This window comes from Hemicordylus capensis, chromosome 4, assembly GCF_027244095.1.
Source record: "Hemicordylus capensis ecotype Gifberg chromosome 4, rHemCap1.1.pri, whole genome shotgun sequence".
Taxonomy (NCBI): domain Eukaryota; kingdom Metazoa; phylum Chordata; class Lepidosauria; order Squamata; family Cordylidae; genus Hemicordylus; species Hemicordylus capensis.
Genome location: NC_069660.1, coordinates 47092346 through 47113896, shown reverse-complemented (window position 1 = coordinate 47113896; position 21551 = coordinate 47092346). Strand labels below are relative to the sequence as shown.

The 21551-nt window shown below is 42.8% G+C and overlaps 1 protein-coding gene across 3 annotated transcripts in view; it reads left to right on the top strand.

Annotated features, from left to right (window-relative positions):
• CBFA2T2 (CBFA2/RUNX1 partner transcriptional co-repressor 2) overlaps positions 1-21551 on the top strand; it is a 126652-nt gene that overhangs the window by 43163 nt on the left and 61938 nt on the right. Inside the window, exon 1 of one of the 3 annotated variants that reach the window (XM_053246044.1) lies at positions 3140-3490. The exons of the other annotated variants lie outside the window; for them this stretch is intronic. The gene's annotated coding sequence lies outside the window, so the exon portion shown is untranslated. Of the gene's footprint in view, positions 1-3139; positions 3491-21551 lie in introns of those variants that run through there. 3 annotated transcript variants of the gene reach the window in all.

Sequence of the window (21551 nt, the reverse complement as noted above, 5' to 3'; positions counted from 1 at the left end):
TAGGCAAGCTGCTTCCCCGCTGCGCCACTGCAGCTGATGAGGGTAATTGAAGTCACCCATTACAGCTCTGTTTCTCTTTGATGCTTCTCTGACTTCTCTCTGGAGTCTTGTCCAACTCCAGGTCACTCTTAGCATCTTGATTCAGAGGGTGATAGCACGATCCTAGGAACACATTTCCTTTCAGTCCTTGTATTGTTACCCATTATGATTCTGTGGAGGACTCTGGTCCTCCTGGGTTTTCTAGCGGGTTGGATTCTATCCCTTCCTTAATATATGGTGCTACTCCACCTCCAATCTGCCTCTCTCTCTCTCCCCCTGCCCCCCCCCATCCTTTCAGTAGCATTTGTATCCAGGAATAAGAGTGTCCCACTGGTTCTCACCATTGTACTAGGTTTCCATTATGCCCACTATATCTTTGTTTTCATTAGCAGCCAAGCACTCCTGCTTGCTCATCTTGGCTCAGAGGCTTCTGGCATTGGTATATGAAACACCTATATGACTAGTGTCTTACCTGGTGTTGGCACATGCTATCTCTCTGTCATTTGACCTTTTTGACCAGCTGCCATGTTTTCCCATCTGTTCTGCTCTTGGTTCTATTCCATCCCCTTCTGGTTTATCTGAAAGGTTTGCATCTTTGCACCTTAAGGGTTTTTCTTTTCTTTTTTCTGAACCACCCAGTTCCTGTCGGCATCCCCCAGGCATTATTTTAAAAGCTGTTCAGCAACCTTTTTTTTTAATTTTAAACCCCAGCAGTCTGGTTCCACCTTGGTTCAAGAAGAGCCCATCCCTTTTGTATAGGCTTTGCTTACCCCAAAATATATACCAGTGCCTAATAAATCTAGATCCCTCCTCCCAGTACCACCGCCTCAATTACGCATTGAGATCCCTCAGCTCTGCCTGTTTCCCTGGCCTTGCACATGGAACACTCCAGAGGATGCTACTATGGGGGGGTCTGTACTTCTGTATGCTAACTAGCAGCCTAAATTTGGCTTCCAGGACCTCCCAAATGCATTTCCCAACATTGTTAGTGCCAATGTGCACCATGACATCTGACTCCTCCCCGACTCTGCTTAACTGCCTATCTAGATGCTGCGTGACATCCGCAACCTTAGCACCAGGCAGGCAAGTCACTGTGTGGTTTATATGCAGGTCACAAACCCATCTCTCTATGCCCCTGATGATCGAATCACCCACTACTAAGAGTCCCCCCACCCCCCGGAGGAGTATCCTCTGTGCAGGAGGATATGAGTGCATCACCCAAGGAAGGGGTCCCTTCAAAGGGAGCATTTCCCTCTTCCTCAGACTGTCCTCCTTCCCTGAGACCTTCATTCTCCATGACAGCAGAGGAGCTGTTGGCTTGGGAGTGGGATGCTTCTATCGCAGCCCTGAGGGTCTCATCCACATATCTCTCTGCCTCCCTGAGCGTCTTCAGGTCAGCCACCTTGGCTTCACAGGAATGAACTTGTTCCCTGAGAGCCAGGAGCTCTTTGCATCGAGTGCACACCCACAACTTCTGCCCCAAAGCTTCCTAATTCATGCTTCACTTAGTTGAGAGAGTTCAAGAACCTTAGTAAAAAGCTCTCTTTCATCAATACAGAGCTGTCTGAGTTGTGATGCTAAGGGGCTGTGAGCTACACTTGGATGACTGAAATCAGTGGGTCTGTTTCTTCTTCTTTGGTCAGCAATGTCTCCTACCCCACAGTGTACATCCTGTTCCACCAAGTTATACATTTTCCAGAAATATTTCTCCAGTGCTTGCTTTATGAAAGTACAGTTCCTGTGATGGGGAGTTCAGATCCAGTTTTGAACTCCTGCAATATCGGAACTCCCGCCCCCCCAAGTTTTTGGGCTGCTTTCTAATTGCTAACACATGCCACATTTGTAGTGATGCAAACTTTGTGGCCAAGATATCGGAGGCAGTTTATAGGAAAGATTTATGTGCTCTTGAAAGACTTCAAAAAATTAATGTGCTAATTTGCCAGACAGTTCCTCCAATATCCAGTTTTTAAAAACTGGGAAGCTAAGATGCAGCTTTTCTTCAGTGTTACAGGCTGCTGGTAGAGTTTTGGAGGGGTCAACCAGATTAGCCTATTGGAATAAAACTCAACACTTTAATGATAAAGAAATACATACTGTGGCTTATGCTTTCATGGGCCAGAGGCCACTTTGACAGATACAGTACATGAAATAGTTACCTAGGTGAGCAGGAGTCTGTCTCGTATCCCTTCAGAACAGAGAGATTTTCTTTCTTTGAAAAATTTGGAACCTGGACACTCTCTTCACTAATTGCGCTTAGTGTACCACAGAAGATACTTTTTTCTCATTAGATGTTTGGACACACTTCAATTCAAGGTTGTGGGATCTACTTTGTGTTTTTATAGAGAGTTATGGAGCCAGTTGCAAAGTCATGGCTTGAACTGGGGGCAGAATAATACACTTAGAATTAAGGAACAAGGTGCCTCTGAGCTCATGTTCAGCACAGGACTTTGTTTTCAATATCAGCAGCCTGATTTCAGGGGTAGGGGATGAAAGCTTTCCAGTTGCTGTCGTTAAACCATTGGGAGTCAGATATCCTTAATCTATTGCAAATCACCCAGAGATCTACGTGATCTACTTTCTGCCCATCCTCTTGTTTTACACTATACACCTTGCTATGCCCATTCATTACAGGTGGCCTCTAATCAGGAGTGAGACACACCCATGCTGATTGGGTTCTATGCTCATTTGACTGGATATCTGTGTGTGTTTGGTGGTCATAGAAGCACATGTTGCAATATATGTTAGCCTTTTAGGTGCCACAAATTGTTTTTGTTGTTTGCTTGTGAGTGTTTTCCAGAAGGCATTCTCCATAGGAAAAAGCCCCAGAAGCAGAAAAGTGGGTTGGGATGAGCAGGGTTGGGGAAGATAAGAGGACTTCTGGAAAGGTCAGTCCTATTGCATATGCAATAGTGTCCTAGCCTTTGAAGCTCTTCCTCTTGAGAGACCTTAGCTAGTTTTAGCCACACGATAGCGAAAGCGCTCCTATTGTTGGCCATAAACAAATTACATGTCTTTAACATGTTAATGTCAGACTAGCTGAAAGCCACTGGTAGGTGTGTACTCGGTGACATCAGCTGGCAAACAGCCCTGGTAACAGAGAGAGCAAGCAACGGGGGAGGCAGAGGAGAGCTGAAGAGAGAGAAGGGAGGGTTTGTGTGTGTGCACGCTCGTATCTGGGTATTCTGGCAAGGTAAAAGCTGGTCTGTTTGGCAGGACCTTCCCATCTGGGATCCATCTGTGTTTCTCTGGAATTGGACAGGCGGCTCTAGTCAGTGAGAAATCGCAGATGTGAGGGAGCTGACACATGTCCAGCTAATGAAAAGAGAAGGAAGGTTGGTCGCAGACTCGGCTTGAAGATTAAGAGCTGCAAAAGAAGACCCCCTTTTAATTCATTTTTAAAGGAAATTGGGTGTCTTTCGACAGCAGTTGGGTTGTTGTTTGGACGCACACGGTAAGCAAACTCCTCTAAATATTTGTTTAAATGAGGCTGTTGATGTCTGTCTGTTTGCTTAAAAAAAAAAAATCAGTTTCAATGTTTTGCGGCTGAAATGGCACCAGGAATAACAATTTTCTTGACATAGCTCTCTCTGAGTGCGCACTCGTGCACAAGATAAAAATGTTAACAGATGCAGTACTTTGCTACATCTCCCTCCCCTCTCTCTAACCGCCCTCAGTTTGACTGCAGTGCCTCTGCCGTGTCAAAACTTCATTAGATGAGCTGATTTGCTACATGGATTTTGCGGCGAGAAAAATAGCAAGCACTTTTTCTGTTCTCTGTGGCAAGCAGTGCAAATGTTGTAGTTGATTATTAATGGTTGATTATTATTTTTAACCCTTGGAAGGGAAGTTAGCTTTCAGTATTTCATAGGCAAATGGGAAATGGAAAAGCAGATTGATTTTTTGTTGTTGATGTCAAATACTTTCTGCTATGAGAAGAGGTCATTTTCGTGCATCTCTCTATCTCAATCTCATCTTTATATGAAAATATATATTGACTGACATATTGTAACAGGAAATAATTAAGGAGTGAACTCCAGGATGATTATCTTAATACCTTCACTTCTTTTATTCAAGTTGTTTTGCTTATATTATGTCAGGGGAGGGTGGAGGGGTTAGATTGTCAAAAGCAGTAGTTAATATTACCAAAATTTAACTCTTGTGTGTGCAGCAATGTGCATTCTCTTCTCTGTCAATGTGTATCCTTCAGCATGGCATGGGTCCCTACTGAACCTTGGATTCCATTTTGAGAACCCAGCAAGCACATACTTCTCAATCACCCCAAAGCACTGGATTATTTCTGTGTGTAGGACTGAAATCCTAACCCACTGCCCTTCCATTTTTCTTCATTCAGGGCTGCCATGAAATACTTCACCCTAGAACTAAGAGTTCACACTTGAAAGGTTCGTAGGTAGAAAAGTGTCTCTTGGGACTCCTAGGCTGAGGCTAAATTGTTCCCTGTTGTATGCTTACAAGCATTTTGCTCAGGCAAAATTATGGGGCTTTCCTTAGCAGAATGATAAATTGCGGTATCAGTTTGTCCTACTGCTCACTGTTTAATATGCCAATCTGAGACACATTTGTGTTACAACAGTTTCTATGCTTACATTCTACACCATGTTTTCTTTCCTGAACTCAAAAACAATTTTTGGTTGAGCAAGTGTCGTTATTATTACATTTGTGTTGATCAGTGTTCCCTCTAACTGCGATTCCCAGATGTTGTTGACTACAACTCCCAGAATCCCCAGCTACAATGGCCTTCTGGTTGGGGATTATGGAAGTTGTAGTCAACAACGTCTGGAATCGCAGTTAAAGGGAACACTAGTGCTGATACAAACAAATGACTCTGTACCTGCATTCCTATCCTCCATCTCACCTCATATTATGCTTAAAAAAAAAAAAAGTGTTCTGCTGAGAAATAGTTTCCAGATCTAGGCAATGTGCAGTGCTGCTTGTTTCTCAGTGGTAACACACACATGCAAATATCCCAAGCAAAAAGAACAATTTTCAGAACATGGTCAGTAAAGTTTTGTGGCCACAATAGGTGGTCTTCCAGTGTATGTTCTGTTCCTGGAGGGTTCCATGTACCTTGATTTGCTCTACTGTTGGACCTCTGTCTTTTATTGGACTAAGCAAAACTGCTACAAGCCAGATATATTTGTAAATAAAATATTTAAAAGGCAGAATTGGAGGTGGGGGAGGCATTATGAAGTTGAGGAGAGAACCTTGCATTGTAGTGGGCAGAAAGCGAGAGAAGCTATCTGCCCTTTCAGGTTCAAAACCTTTTAAAAAAAAATTCTCAAAAACACTTCCAAAACTGCTCTGAACATGGGGCAAGTGTGGGGTAGGAAGAGTTTGTTACTAATCATGGCAATAAACAGTAAGTGCCACTTGCAGTAATAGGGAACAGTCACACTCTAGACCAATATGTATACATCTTTTGCAGCAGTGCTAGTCCTACTTCTGGGGCTAACTTCAATTTTTCTAGGTTACAGCTTAAAATGCTATGAAAACCTGCCACACTGATTTAACCAGGCACTATGGTGGCACACACAAAAAAATGAATGTGTTATACCACAGGCAGTGGCAAACTCTGTAATATTTGCTCCATGACTCTGAAAAACATGAACATGACCATATGAAAGGAACCAGCCTTGAAAGCAGTGCAAACAATTTTTGACCTATGGAGGTTTACTGTGGCGAAGTTTAATAACTTCTGGCTTCAGAGCTTTATTTTGCATATTTATTTTTATTTATTTATTATCAAAGCTCTGGCTTCAGAGCTTTATTTTGCAGTCCATATAAGAGTAAAGCAAGCTCTAGTATATAGTAAAACATGGCCCATTTACTTCAGAAAAACTAATCCATGAATTTCCTGTCTGGGGTGTGCAAACTGATAAGAGGTGGAAAGACATGCAGTTGTCATAGCTTTCAGGATAAGAGTGATTGAAATCACAGCACATGGCTGGAAAGTTTCCAACCCTCTTACGACCTGGTGCGTAAAATTTTGATGTTAGCTTTTAAGATTTTGAAGTTTCTTTCTTCTCCAGTCTTGATTCAGTTCTTAGAACTATAATAATGTTTAACACTTTTTGTATGAACATCACTGCTTTTAGAAGATGATGTAATTGCTGGGTATGTTTCTTAGGGACAGTGCCAGCCGTAGATATTTCAAATGTAAAAATGAATCCTTCGCTTCCAACTGGAGCTCATTTCCTGAATAACATAAGTGGTGGAAATTGGAGGGCAGAAAACAGTATCCCTTCTGAATGTATGAAGTTTGTTTGTTTGTTTAATATATTTGTATACCACCCCAAACGTAAGTCTCTGGGTGGTTTATACTGTTTTATACTATATGAATATATTATTTATATATTATATATTATAGATAATATATATAACAACTATATATTATAGTTGTTTTATACTGAATCAGACTGTTTGTCCGTCTAGTTCAGTATTATCTACACCAGGACTGCTCAACTTTGGCCCTCCTGCAGATGTTGGCCTACAATTCCCATAATCCCTGGCTATCGGCCAGTGTGGTTGGGGATTATGGGAGTTGTCATTCAAAAACAGTTGGGGGCTTAAACTGAGCAGGCCTGGTCTACATTGACTAGTAGTGGATCTCCAGCTTTTCAGACAGAGGTCTTCCCCAGACCTACTTGGAGATTCCAGGGATGGAACCAGGGGTCTCCTCCATGCAAAACAGGTGCTCTTCCATGGAGCTATGGACCCTCCCCATATGTGCTGCTTGAAGCCCTGCTAACTGGGCAAAGAGGCACCTTTTACCGTGGTTATTCTCTTTATTTAGCAGGGGGAGAGTAACTGGCCCTATCAACCCCCTGCACAGTACTTCCAGTGACTGTTGCTGGTGTCTATCTTATGTTTCGTTTTAGAATGTGAGCCCTTTGGGAGCCATCTTATTTATTTGTTATTTCTCTTTGTAAACTGCCCTGAGCTATTTTTGGAAGGGCGGTATAGAAATCAAAATAATAATAATAATAAATAATAATATTGCTTTGCATTGCTTCATGCTAAGGCTGGCTCTGCCTATGGATTAAAGAAGGTGATGTGTTTTGGGTTGCACCACCTTCCTGAATGGAGCAGAATACTTATGTTTGTGCTCTCTCATTATTCTTTCTCCAATAGATAATAATAATTTGTAAAGTATCTGTATCTTCTGAGTCTTTGGGCCTAACGTGGCAAAAGTAGAATGTTTATATACTAAAAAAATAAATTTATAAATAAATAAATAGTTTTATTTTTTTAAAAAAACTTTCCCAAATTTTATTGGTTCATATAAAGCTGAATAAAAAGTAATGGGGCGGGCGGGGGGGAGGAGTGGCTAGATTTTAGACCTAGCTTTTCTGGGCTTGGTCACAACATCTCTTTAACAAGTTGTGATATCTCCTTGTTTCTCAGAGGTTAGTTGCAGTGTGTTCCAAAAGCAAACTGCAAAAGGAATTTTCATAAAGCTTTGGCCTGTCCACAGAAGCAAATTTATCTACTGGGCCAGCTTGGATTATACCTGTCCCTGATCCGGCTTCTACTAATAGTGGTAGTGAGAAAGCAACTTGTTTTCCCACTCTCAGTATTCCAGAATCCAGTAACTAGTCACACAATCTGGGCCTATGTGCATTGGATTTTACACATACTGGCTGTCCTTTACACCCTCCTGTGGATGTCCTGTGATACTAGAGGCAGGGCAGGTGAGCAATTGACCAAGTGAGCAAGGAGGGACGGTGTGCCCTCAACCCCACAATGGATATGGGCTGGAACAGGGACGGATGTTGTCCAGTCTGACTTATTGTTTTTGAGATACTAGCAGATGGAGGTTATGGGTATGCGTTTATGAGCCGAATCTCAAAACTAGGGATGTGCACAAACTGTGGTTTGAGCACTTTTCATGCAAGGGGACTGGGAGTTTTAAGAAAAAGGAGAGCAGGTTCTTGCCTGTTCTGTGCCACCCCATGTAGCTTCCTGCTGGGGCAGCGCACATGCCTAGAAGCACATGGCATCTGCACACACATGGGTGCCATTTGCATGGTCAGCATGGTGTTGCTGACCATGCAAATGGCACCCAAGCATGTGCAGACGCTGTGTGTGTGCTGATGGCTTCTAGGGACATGCACTTCCCCAGCAGGAAGCTGCATGGGGCAGCAGACAGGTAAGGACCTGCTCTCCTTTTTCTTACAGTTCCCATTCCCCCTGCCCAAAATGTGCTCGAATCATGGATTGAACTGCAGTTTGTGCACATCCTTACAGTAGTCCCCATTTCTGTCTTAACAAAGTAGTAGCATTGTAGAATGCCAAGATCTGATAATTTTGTGGGTGCAACATGGATTTGCAGGTGAAGAGATTTCAAACTTTTTTGTATAGAAGCCAACATGTATATATTGTTGCTTATTCATTAAATTTCTCTCCACTCCACGACTCATGTTATACTGATGTGTCAGAGTTGTGACATCCTAAATAAATGGAAGCTATTAGGTTTCATGTTCTTTACAGTAGTCTTTCGGCCTATTTACAAGTTAGTGATAGTTCAACAGGTATATCACAGTGACATCTTCACAGATATGAAGTCAACCTAAAAAACTAAAAAGACGCCTCCCACTCATTCAGTATATTACTCTATAAAGGTAAAGTGTGCCGTTGAGTTGGTGTCGACTCCTGGCGACCACAGAGCCCTGTGGTTTTCTTTGGTAGAGTACAGGAGGGGTTTACCACTGCCATCTCCCACGCAGCATGAGACGATGCCTTTCAGCATCTTCCTATATCGCTGCTGCCCAATACAGATGTTTCCTGTAGTCTGGGAAACATACCAGGGATTTGAACCAGCAGCCCCTTGCTTCCTAGGCAAGTCACTTCCCTGCTGCGCCATTAGGTGGCTTAATCGATACCAAGACCTAAGTTTCTGTTAGTCTTGTCAGTAGCTATGTCACACTGTTGCTTGGCTAAAGGGGGAGACAGTGAGACGAGACGAGACCTGTGAGATACTGAAATGCATGTTCTGAACGCCACAGAAGTGACTGATCTGCAGACTGGAGGCTCTTCATTAACGTAATCCAACTTTCACTTTTAACCGTTGCCCTGTTCTGTGTGGGTGGACTGTGCTAGCTTTCTGTCATCCAGCTCATTCTAAGCAAGGCGGAGACGGGAGTAGGAGGGCTTTGAAAGAACTCAAACTTGTTGCTGCACAGCAAGCTGTGAACGTTTAAAGACCTCGTATGGCTTACACAGGCTGGTGGAGAAGGAGGGGGGATGGGCGACTTTGTGAGGGTAACAGATGTGTCCTGCGCTGTTGACGCGTGCCAGCTCTGTTCCTCTGCTCCTAACACCAGGTGCAGCTATTGTTCTAGCGGGTCTCTATTCATCCGGTCTCTGCTACTCTGCTCTTTCTAGCTCATTGTTTTGAGGGGAAATTAGCATTAAAAACCAATCCCAAGCCCCTGTGTCCCTCCACTGCAGGTGACTGTTATTGGCCCCAGCTGCCACCCTTGTGCTTGATTACTTCCATATGGGCTTGTGGTGAGAAGTGGTATCCACTTACCGATTTCAGGGGGGCCCCCCACCCCGAAATGCACACACTTTATTATCTGCAAAGAACAATATCCTGACATCTATTAGACACCCCCATAGGCTTCCCATCGGTCAGCATTACAACTATGGTGAACATTTTACAAGTGAAGCTAATTACACCCTCTTCCTCCCCACCCCTCTTCCTTTTCCCCTTCCCCACGCTTCCCAAATGCACAGTAAACATTGGCTAGTATGCGAGTGCTCTGAAATAGCCAAATATGAGGCATCTCGCTCACTGGAAAGCCTCTGCCAGCGTTTATATGATCTTCAGTGGAAAATATTTAGTCAGTGAACTTCTTACATAGTTGAACCACTGAACTGGATGAGGAAAAAGTGGTAACTTCTTTGTGCTACTCATTAAGGAATATAACCATCTTCTTAAAGAAGTTTTCTGTTGAGCAGCCTTATATACATCCCCCCCCCCGCCCCAAGATATAGTCAGGCAAGAGGACTGTTTTGAAATGTGGAAGAATACAGGTTTTCTTTTGGTCAGAACCTTTATAAATGAAGGATACAAATTGCCCAGAAGTTCTCTTAAACATGCCCTGTGGAAATGAATGGGAAACACATGTAGAAGCAGTTTGTGGGGATTTTGTAGGAGAACAGCATCCTACAGAATCTAGCACAATCTTCCCATAGATTATGTCAGAGCTCCCCTCAAGATTGAAGTTATGATTTAACAGCAGTATTGCTTAAATGCCATATAATGTTCAATTTGTTTCAAGGGTTTGAGGCCGGTGGGGTGGGGATATGTGTGTGTATCTCGCTCTATCTATCTAATCTATCTATCTATATGAAAAAGATCTTGATTTTTTCATTGAAACCTAAAGAACAGCTCACCCCCTACAGGGCAATTTACAACATGAACAAGGAAATTATGTGGTATTGGGGTTTACTAGCATAGTAATAGCATACACATCTTGTTCTGTTACTAATCAACTTAATTTCTTCAATAGCTAGTCCACTAGCTGTTGCCTGATCTGGTCCTTCTAGTCCCCTAACTATTCAACTTGCCATGAAATATTTTTTCCCCAGTTTTCTAAATACTTACAGTTAATTGGTGTGTGTGCATTTCGAGTCGAGTCAGTGTCGACTCCTGGTGACCACAGTGCCCTGTGGTTTTTCTTTGGTAGAATACAGGGGGAATTTCCCATTGCCATCTCCTGCGCAGTATGAAATGGTGCCTTTCAGCATCTTTCTGTATTGCTGCTGTCCGATATAGGTGCTTCCCATATTCTGGGAAACATACCAGCGGGGATTTGAACAGGCAACTTCGGGCTTGCTGTTCAGGTCATTTCCCCGCTGCGCCATTAGGTGGCTTCTGTAGGTAGATAGACAGATAGAGTGAGAGAGAGAGAGAGAGAGAGGTCAGGGGAGGGAGGGAGGTCTGTTCCACATTTGAGGCTGATGACACATTTTAAAAGTATTAACCCCATTAAAATAATGGTATTGTGACCAGATTTGTCTTTTGAGTCTTCATACTGTGTTGATTTGATTCTAACCCTCAAAAAAAATTCAAGCGGATAGTCTAGCACCATTCTTAAAGATGTTCCTTTATAGATGTCTGTGCATCTTCGGTGGAAGGGCTCTATTTGGAACACAGCAACCAAGAATGCTTCTCTGCACTCCCTCAAAGCTGATCTACACATTATGTAGAATTGATTGATTGATTGATTGATTGATTGATTGATTGATTGATTCATTCATTCATCAGATTTGTACACTGCCCCAAACTTCCATCTCTGGGCGGTTAACAATAACATAAAAACAAGTTAAAAACATACACAAAAACTTAAAACAATTTAAAATCAAACACAAATTAAAACCTAAACTATTTTAAAAGCTGAAAAAGCTTGGGTGAAGAGGTGGGTTTTCAAATGCTTTTTTAAAATGGTCAGAGATGGGGAGGATCGTATTTCAGTAGGGAGTGCATTCCACAATCTTGGGGCATCAACTGAGAAGGCTAGCCCCTGTGTCGCCACCAGGCAAGCTGGCGGCAACTGGAGACAGACCTCTCTAGACAACCTCAATGGGCAGTGGGGCTCATAATGAGGACAACCTTCTCTTAAATACCTAGGGCCCAAGCTGTTTAGGGTTTTATAGATTATAACCAGCACCTTGTATTTTGCCTGGAAACCTATTGGCAGCCAGTGTAGCTCTATCAGCAAAGGAGTAATGTGGTCTCTCTGAGATGACCCAGAAACCAACCTGGCTGCCGCATTCTGTACCAACTGAAGTTTCCGGACTACGTACAAAGGCAGCCCCACATAGAGCGCATTGCAGAAGTCAAGTCTGGAGCTTACCAGCATATGTACCACTGATTTGAGGTTGTTCATTTCAAGAAATGGACGCAGCTGGCGTATCAGCCGAAGCCGATAGAATGAGACAGAATTCTGGACTGCAGACTGCAGCTGGAGTATCTTATTTTTGAATACTTCACCATGTAAAATGTTCCTTACCTTATTGTAAACCAGCACATCAGGGAAGGGACCACATAAAGCCTCACCTGATAGGTCAATTTACCCTAAGCTAGAAGAGTACTAAAAACAGTAGTTGGAGTAAAAATGATTTACTTAAATTATTTAAATCCTTATCTAAGTTGTTCTAGAAAGACTGATTTAAATAAATGATAAATAGTTCATGTTGTAGTTCATTTATTTCCTGAAGAAATAATACACACTAGTACATTACAATATATTGGTTTGCCGAAAATAGAGCTTTTATTCTACCTACCTAAGGGGAGATTTCAAAAACATTTCACTAGGTAGTCAGTTGTCCTTTACTTTATGTATCTTGCCTTTCTTCCCTAGAGCTAAATGTATAGGGTTCCCAGGTGATCTCCCATCTGCTCACAAACCAGGCTTAAACCTGGTTTGGCAAGGTTGCTGTATTGTATGCCTCTTGACCATGCTCTTGCACTACAGAATTGTGTTCCTTTTGGCAGATCTGAAATGAATAGATTTCTTTGTACACAGGTGCTAAACCAGAAAACTTACTTCAGGCCTTGACAAAAAAATTTTGCATCAGGGAGCCAGCCCCCCAAATTAGGCGTCAGACAACACTTGACAAAATTACCAGATGTAGTGATGGGCATTGTGGCCAGAAGAGTAAATTGGCTTCTCTTTATCTCCTTTACAATTGACATACCTGTAACATTTAAGAGAGCATCTTCTTCGCTATGAGCCCCACCGGCCGCTGAGGTCACTTGAGGAGGTCCGTCTCCAGTTGCCACCAACTCGTTTGGTGGCTACACAGAGATGGGTCTTCTCAGCTGCTGCCCCAAGATTGTGGAATGCGCTCCCTGCTGAGATACAATCCTCCCCATCTCTGGCAATTTTCAGAAAACACCTGAAAACACATCTCTTCAACCAGGCTTTCTCAGCTTTTTAAAACTTGTTTTTAAATTGTTTTGATTATTTAATTGTTTTATGGAGCCCCTGGTGGCACAGTGGTAAAACTGCCGCCCTGTAACCAGGTTTACAAGTTCGATCCTGACCAGGGGCTCAAGGTTGACTCAGCCTTCCATCCTTCCGAGGTCGGTAAAATGAGTACCCAGAATGTTGGGGGCAATATGCTAAATCATTGTAAACCGCTTAGAGAGCTCCGGCTATAAAGCGGTATATAAATGTAAGTGCTATTGCTATTATGTTTTTAATTGCTAATCATTGTTTTATGTTTTATAATTTTTGTTTAATTATTAATTAATTTTAATGGTGTTTTAATGTAAACCACCCTGAGCCTTTTGGAAGGGCGGTATAAAAGTTTTAATAATAAATAATAAATAAACATAAAGAGGGCTGCCTGGGACAAACAAAGCTTTTTAAAAATAATGCTACCTCTGAATATTCTATTCTAAGTGCCATAGTTAAATTTCTTGGTGCCATGGCTCCCTGGTGCCTGGGATTTGTCAATTCCTGACTTGCAAGACTTAAGTGCTCAGAAGTTTCTAGATGTAAAGAAAATAACTTATAGTTACTGGGCAGACCAGTATTTATCCATGAAAATGCCCATGCTATTTAATTAGTGCAGTGATAAATATTCATAATTTTGAGAAATTAAGAACAGGCAGAGCTCAGAGAGCAGAAACAGAGCACAAGGTCACCTAGGTAGTGCACAGTGGGTGATACTGATGAGACACAGAATTGTGTATCTTAAATCCTAGACCCATGATGAAGTACCAGTTGGTGAGTCTATTAGGAAGCCCCCAAGAATAAATGCAGCACATGAATTTATCTGTTGTTTGTAATGCTTGCCTTCCCAAAATCAGATACTGCCCCACAACCAATTGTTCATGATTTTCTATTAAAAGTAGCCTTTAACTCATGAGTTGTTTCAGATGTAACATTCCTGTTCCTGTCTTCTCCCTCCCTCCTTGTCAGGCATATTAAGATTTCCTCTCTCCATGTGAGCAAACTGTTACCAAAACTGGGCAAATAAATACTGGTTTGCACAAACAAGGGAAGAACAGAGGGAATAGGGTTCTTGAGCCTCCAAACTGAAAAGCAGCCCAGAAATGTTCCGAATGAATGGGCTCTTTGAAATATAGATTAGTGAGCAGCTCCTGTCTTGTACAGTTCTACTTAATTTTTTTAAAAAATGACAGGAGCCAAAGAAAGCAAACCGTACTGGCCGCGTTTACTCTGCAATGATGTTTTCTAGCTCTACTGCAGTCAGTGGGAAATAGAAAGATGGAATTTTAGCTTCAAATGATAAGCTAGTCAAAGCTTGCTTATTCACAAGCAAGGAAGATTTGCCATCATATGCAAGATGTCTTCACTTTAATCTGCTTATTAATCTAGAATCCCTGCCACCAGTGGCATAGGCAGGGCATAGGCAACCTGTGTTCTCATGGACAGTGCCCCCTTTCTGGCAGCAGTGGTTTGTACCCTACACTGTTGCATGCAACATTCCTCCTGCTAGTAGCAGTGGCAGCTGCTCCCTGCTGCCCCAGGCGCCACATGATGTGCCTCTGGGGATGGGCAGGAGTGCGTTGCTGGGGATGGAGAGTCCACATGGGGAGAAGGGGAACCCTGTGCACTGCAGGAGCCTTCCATGCTCCTGCTGCTTCTCTCAGGGTGCGCGCATGCGCTTGCTCTCTCTCCCCTTCCCCATGCCAGATACACACGTGGCAGCCCCAGAAGTGGCTAGCCAGCAGGTGGGGGAGGCAAGTGAGGCAGCCCTAGAGAGCATCAAGGCAGTCCCGGAGGCAGGAGGGTGCGTGTTCTTTGAACCAGTGTGCTCAATTATAGCTCCACCACTGCCTGCTACTCCCTAATTCTAATTCTCCCTAATTCTAATTCTAGAGATATACATAGGAGGCGGCATAAAAATATAAATAAATAAATCTGTAGTCATATCACCAAGGACCACTTCTCACGTTTTAAGTCGGTATCTATATCTTAGAATATAATGTGGGAGTACCTTCTCTCTCTCTCTCTCTCTTTAAAAGTAAGCTATGTGTACAAGCTGCAAGGAGCTGCTGAATGGCTGTGGCTCTTTTGCAGCATGCAGCTACCAGGAGATGCTACCTTTTCTATATCCTGTGCTGCATCCTTTGAAGTGATTCTGAATAAAATCCACATCCCACCCATAAGCACTGTTTGAAAAGGTGGAAAAACTCCTGCTTTACTTCTGTGTAACTATTGTGAGGGCTGATGTGTTGACAAATGATCTTCATTATGAGCTGGTTTGGATGATTCAGTCCCTGCCCTGCCCACGCAATTAGGAAGGGTGTGTGCCAAAAGCATGCCTGTTGGGACATCTGTGGAGGACATCCTGACAGGTGCGCTTTTGGAGGGTCCCCTTCCTAATCGCATGGGCAGGAATTGTATCGTCTGACCTGGCCCTTCAGAGAGTTCCCCCTCTAAGCTAGAACAGAGCATTTAAAGCTATAAAGGCTACTTAAGCCTTTATTGCTTTAAAAGCTCATAATTCAGTGTAAGTGTAACACCAGGGCAAGTAGTTTACAAATTGCAGTTTAAGTTGTTTGTGAATCACAAAGACCAAATATTAGTTATACCTAATGTACATCGGCGTCCTAACATGCCTCGCAACATGTGGTATACACATTTTCTGTACCGAGAGTGGTTCCATGCAGGACATGGTCCAGTATGAAAACAGCCTTTATCACAACTAATGTTATACGGTATGCCATATGGGATAGGAATAGCTGTTTCATAGAGGAGCAAAAATGGGTGAACATCCTCTGGAAGGAGGTAAGAAAGCACCCTTGCAAAAGACAACTTGGACTACTTTATGTTCTAAAATATTGTGGTATCGCAGTGTTTATAGGAGTTTCATAGGGAAATAGTCTCCTTGTTGAGTCTTATTATAATGCAGGATATTATTGAAAAGGTTAGTTTTAGCTATTTTCTAATTTGGCTGGCAAAGATAGAGGGTGTGTGTGTGTTTTGTGTATGTGCACAAACAAACTATACCTTGGGTGGCAGACTCCTGTGGAGAAAATGGACACCAATTACTGCAAGATTCAAACACAAGCATTCTGCATGCTGAGTAGCTGGAAGGAGCAAGTTGATTAGGTTCATGTAAAATGCAGCCATTATGTTGTTCAAGGCTAGTACTGTATTTCAAAATGATCACATAAAATCAGACACATCCTCGATTTTCTCATAACTATAGCACTTAGCAACCAACTTCCTGTGTGCTGTGCTTAAGTACATATTATACAGTCTAGTGGCCACTTAAACATGGCAGTTTGCATTTTGAACAGCAACATAATATTAATATAACAGTGTTGCCTGGTGGTTAACCTGGCTGAGAGCTAAAATGTAGGCATTCTGCTCTATGAGTGGCACTAACCTACTTGTAAACTTGGGTAATCCTATAATTCCTCCGTTTAGCCAGTCTGCAAAATACTACTAATTCCTGCCCCCAACTTGCAGGGGTCTTGAGGAATAATGCTTTGGTTTCCCGCCAGTGTCCAGCAGACCTTTGTTCTGGTTCCCTCTTTCTCTCTGACAGCCTCTTTGGAGTGTGGGTTAAAGCTAGCCTCTCTGGTGAACTTGTGAGAACTAAAAGTTTCTGATCTTGACTTGTGCTGTCTTTTAACTGAGAGGTGTGTGTGTGTGTGTGTGTGTGTGTGTGAGAGAGAGAGAGGTGTGTGTGTGTGTGTGTGTGTGTGAGAGTTTCCTTAAACTTTACTGTTTGCTCCTGGGCATTGAACTTCCCTGCACTTCAGGCTTTTCTTTCCTTCCGTCACCCCAACTTTACTTTTCTGTAAAAATGACTGAGCAAAATAGCTTCTCACCTGCATCTCCATCAGAAAGCAGATTCGGAGTTCTGGTTGCTGGTGGTGAATGTGCATGTGGGTGGGACAGAATTGATTTTTCCTGCTGTGTTTACAAATTAGTGGGACAAACCTCCCAGCTGGTGGTGATCAAGAAAGTGGTTTGCTTCCAGCTGCTGACACAATTATTTAGCTAATATGGGCTTTGGAAGACTTGAACCATCACTTATTTCATTTTTTGGAGTTAACCCAGGGTGACTTTAGATGTTGCAAACAAGTGGCAAAAAAGGACGGGCGAGTGACTTCAGGGTCTGTTTTCCCACTTCTTGAGTAACATGTAAGTGAGATCACACATCTGGAACTTGAGCATCATGCTGCAGAGGAGACGTGTAATGTGAAGCACAGGAAGTGCAAGTCTTATCTGGGGTTACCCATCACCAGCATCTTCACTTCTAGTGGTGTTTACGGGGCAAGAGCACTCAAAAGTATATTCTACTTGGGTTTTTTGTGCTCTCTTCAGTGGGCTTTGCAGAATATTGGCACCGGAGATGCAATGTTTGAGTTTATAATTTACCAATTATAAACTGTTGTAAACAAGCTTGTTTACAACTCTTCAACCTTAGTTATCTCACCCCTTCTTGAAACTTCCTCCATTACAAATTTTGGAATTTCTTGTGAAATACTTGCTTATTTTGTGTGTGTTTGTGTTTTTCCTAAAAAAAAAAACAAGCCCTGAGCTCTATCCACTACCATGCACAAATATTACTAAATATTACTTGATGCCAAATGGCTGTATTGGAATCATCTAAAACATGCCCCCCCCCATCTGTTTTTAGACTACAACTCCCATAATTCCTAGGCACAGTGGCCAATAGCCAGGGATTGTGGGAGTTGAAAGAGAGGGTATCAGGCAGTTCTCAATCATGCTGCTTCAGGAACATCCCTCTTCCCCTGCCTTTTTTATTTTACTTTGGTACTGGCAAGGTAAATCCTCATGATAATGGTGAAGCCTCATGATAATGATTATCATCCTCAAGATAACGGAACATATATTTAAAATATTTAAAGTAGCCTGTATGTCACAACTGTACTAAGTAAATGGACCTTTGCCACAACGTTGGTTTTATACATAACTTGCCTCACACACACCCCCCCCACACCTGCTCTGTGTGACATCTTTCAAATCTCTCCCCGAAATCCACTGTGTAGACTAAAGTTGTCCTTCTAACTCTCCTTCCCTTGCTCTTAAATATGACAGTTGTATAGCATGGTACACAATAGTTAGCATCAGAACAGGTACTGCCTTGTCTTCTGTTGCCTGTGCATTGAAGTCTTAGTATGAAACCTTCATATCCCTGTTCATGCACGTAAGGTTTGTGCCAGTATAACTGGGTACATGATGGCCAAGAAACCTACTTGATATTGTATAGCTGAGCAAGCATCTTCAAATCCAGTCACCGGTGGCAAGTTTCTCCATCCCTTTGGCAAGCAGGACACCCAGCACCGCACAGATCTCCTTATCAGAGGTCTCATTTCTACTGCCATTTTTGAGAAGGTAAGAAACAACTGGAATCCTTTCTGAGCAGTAGGAGATGTTCCCACTGTTCCTTACCATCTTCATATCCCAGTAGAAATGACAGAAGACCCACTTCTCTCCTAAGTGGATCTGCCTGTGTGCCAGAAAAGGATTTTTAGTGGAAGAGAAGGGACTGGTGGCAACCACAAATGTTGGCTGGCTAGTGAACGAAATCTGTGGATCCCTGTAATTTAATCAGTTTGTTTTTCTGGCCACCTTGTGTATTTGTTTGCCACATGATGGTTTTGTGTGCTACTGCTATACCACATCTGGGATTTGCTAATGCAGTAGCATTGGCACACACTGTGTCATAGATGCAGCATCTGGAGTCTGCTGGTTTTACCAGCCCACTGTCACACAACTGTGACATACTAGGATTAGTTGCCCTTGCCCTCAATCCAGCATGCTTATCTCCCAGCTCAACACTACATAGGATTGGGCTCAATTGTATGTGTAGTTGCATTTGCTCACAGGCTTGTTGAGTAGACTCACTATATCTTTCCTGCTCAGCCTTATATTTCAAAGTTCTCAGAATGGTGTTGAATGCTCTGTTTGTTAAACATATAATAATTTTAACCGCTCATCTCTGCTCCACTTGCCTATTCTGTATATTTGAGAAGAGGCGTTGATTATATTATGGTGTATATTTTTCTTTCAGATTGCCTTTGCAAAGTGTTTGAATCTAGTATCAAATATTCTGGGGTGTGTGTGGTAAATTACAAAGATACCCCTGTTTCCTGGAGGTGGGTTGGCGGTCTGATGCTCATAATTCTGCAGTGCAGAAGACACTGGATAAATTGGAGATGGCTGTAGTGAGGTCCCTCTTGTTTAAAATAGTTTTATAATGTCTGTTACTATTGAACACAGTCAAGCTTTGAACAGGAAAATAGTTTTCAACATCTGCCCTGCATAATTCATGGATGTATTATATGATCTATCTCTAAAGGGTCTCTTTCTTGTCTTGCCAGTTACATCTTCTCCTGGGCAGACCCAATTTGCTTAATGGCTTAGTGAATGTAATTGAAAGACTTTTAGTCCTAAGTAATTGTGTGAAGGTTCACCTGTGCTCAAGCACAGATACGACTCTGCCTCATGAAGGATTTACTGTCTCTATCATTGACAACATGTTGAAAAATGAGTCTTTTTATAACGTAACACCTGTGGCTGCAGCTTTTAAAATATATTTTCTGACCCTGATATTTTAAATTGATTTGTGGAACTGTACATCCTGTCTTTCCGGGTTTTCCTTATTGTGAGGAAAATTCTGCATAAAGTGTCATCTCTCTTGATTTTGAAACATAGACAAGGTGTTGCAAATCCAGTGGAGGGAAATAGAGATGTGCATGAATTGGATTTTGCAATTCAATTTGATCTCAAAACAAATAGAATTGTTAATGCAGCCAGCGTTGGCCAGCTGATTCGACTATCAGATTTGCAAATCATCGCATTGATTCACATTTACCACAGAGAACTGGTCTACCCATTAAACCCAACAGGTAGACCAGCTCGCCTCGGGGGAAACAGTCCTCGAAATTGCACTGCTTTTCTACAGAGAGCTGGTCTACCATAGACCAGTCCTATGAGAAAACCAATAGAAAACCAGCTTTCCCCACATTGAATTTTTTCTGGGTGAATTGGGCAATGACCTGAAATGACCCAGATAAAATTCAAAAAATCATAAAAAGTCACCTGATTGCCCTATTTGCTCTGTGGATTCCGTGGTGGGCAGCATCTACGGGTGTGTGAACTAGGCTGTTTTGGAACTCTACTGGTAAAGGGGAATCTAGTGTCTGTCCTAAGGGTATTATTGATTGATTGATTTGATTTGATTAGATTTTTATACCGCCCTTCCGAGCTGGCTCAGGGCGGTTTACAATTAAAAAACAGAAATCATTAAAAACACTTAAAACAGAAATACAAATATAAACACCAATTTAAAAACATCTTAAAAAACAATTATACTATCAAAACAATTAAAACCCTGAAAACCAGGTTAACATTAAAACAATTAAAACTAATTAAGAACCCTGAAAGGCCAGGCCAAACAGATGGGTTTTAAGGGCTCTCTTGAAGGACAGTAAAGAATTAAGATTACGAATTTCTGCTGGGAGTGCATTCCACAGCCCAGGAGCAGCTACAGAGAAGGCCCGCCTCTGAGTCGCCACCAAACGAACTGGTGGTAACTGGAGATGGACCTCCCCAGATGACCTTAACGTGCGGTGAGGATCATGTGAAAGAAGGCGTTCTCTAAGGGGGGTGCGAGGGAAATAAATAGGTACTTACAAGTGCTGCCAGTGGCTGCCGAGTGGGGCATGATGGTGGTTCCCTCCCACCCCCTTTGGCCTCCCTCAGAGTAGGCAGGGCAGGCGTAGGCTGGTTTAAGCCTCCATGCATCATGGAGGTTATTTCATTAACTCTGCGTATGCATGGAAGCACAAACCAGGCCACTGGCAGCCCTGCCTACTCTGGGGGAGGCTGGCTGGGGTGTGGTCCATCCCTCGCCCTGGCTTCTGGCGGCAGCACTTGTAAGTACCTATATACTTTCCTCCAGCCCCTCTACCCTTAGGACAGCCCCCTACCCCTTACCTGATAAAGGGGAATCCTCACCAGGATCTCCTTTACCAGCAGAGCTCTGAGCCAGTCAGACCGGCTCGGTTCGCACTTGAACTGGGTCTGGTTTGACTGGGAGCAAAACCAGACTGGGTCAGCTCAATTCCAATTCACTCTGGATTCGAGCCGAACCGGCAAAACTGGTTTTGTGCACACCCCTAGTAGCACCCATCATGCCCCATCACCCAACATGCTGTGGTGCTCCTAGCAGCCACCCATGGGGGATAGTGTGGTGTTTTGGGTCCTCATTATTCATTAAGGGCGAAACAAGCTGCTGCACAGCATACTCACAAGGTGTCCCTCCCAACACAGAATGAGAACCTGCATTTCAAAGACAGTCCAAAATGCCCCCAAAAGAATCACACTGACCCAGAATCCACTGCCAGCCACAGTGCCTACACTGCAGTAACATCATTGGCATAATTTGCTCTCTCACAGACAATTATGACTCTCCTTACTTGCAGCAACTGTACAGAACAGCAGCACCCTTAGCAGCCAGCA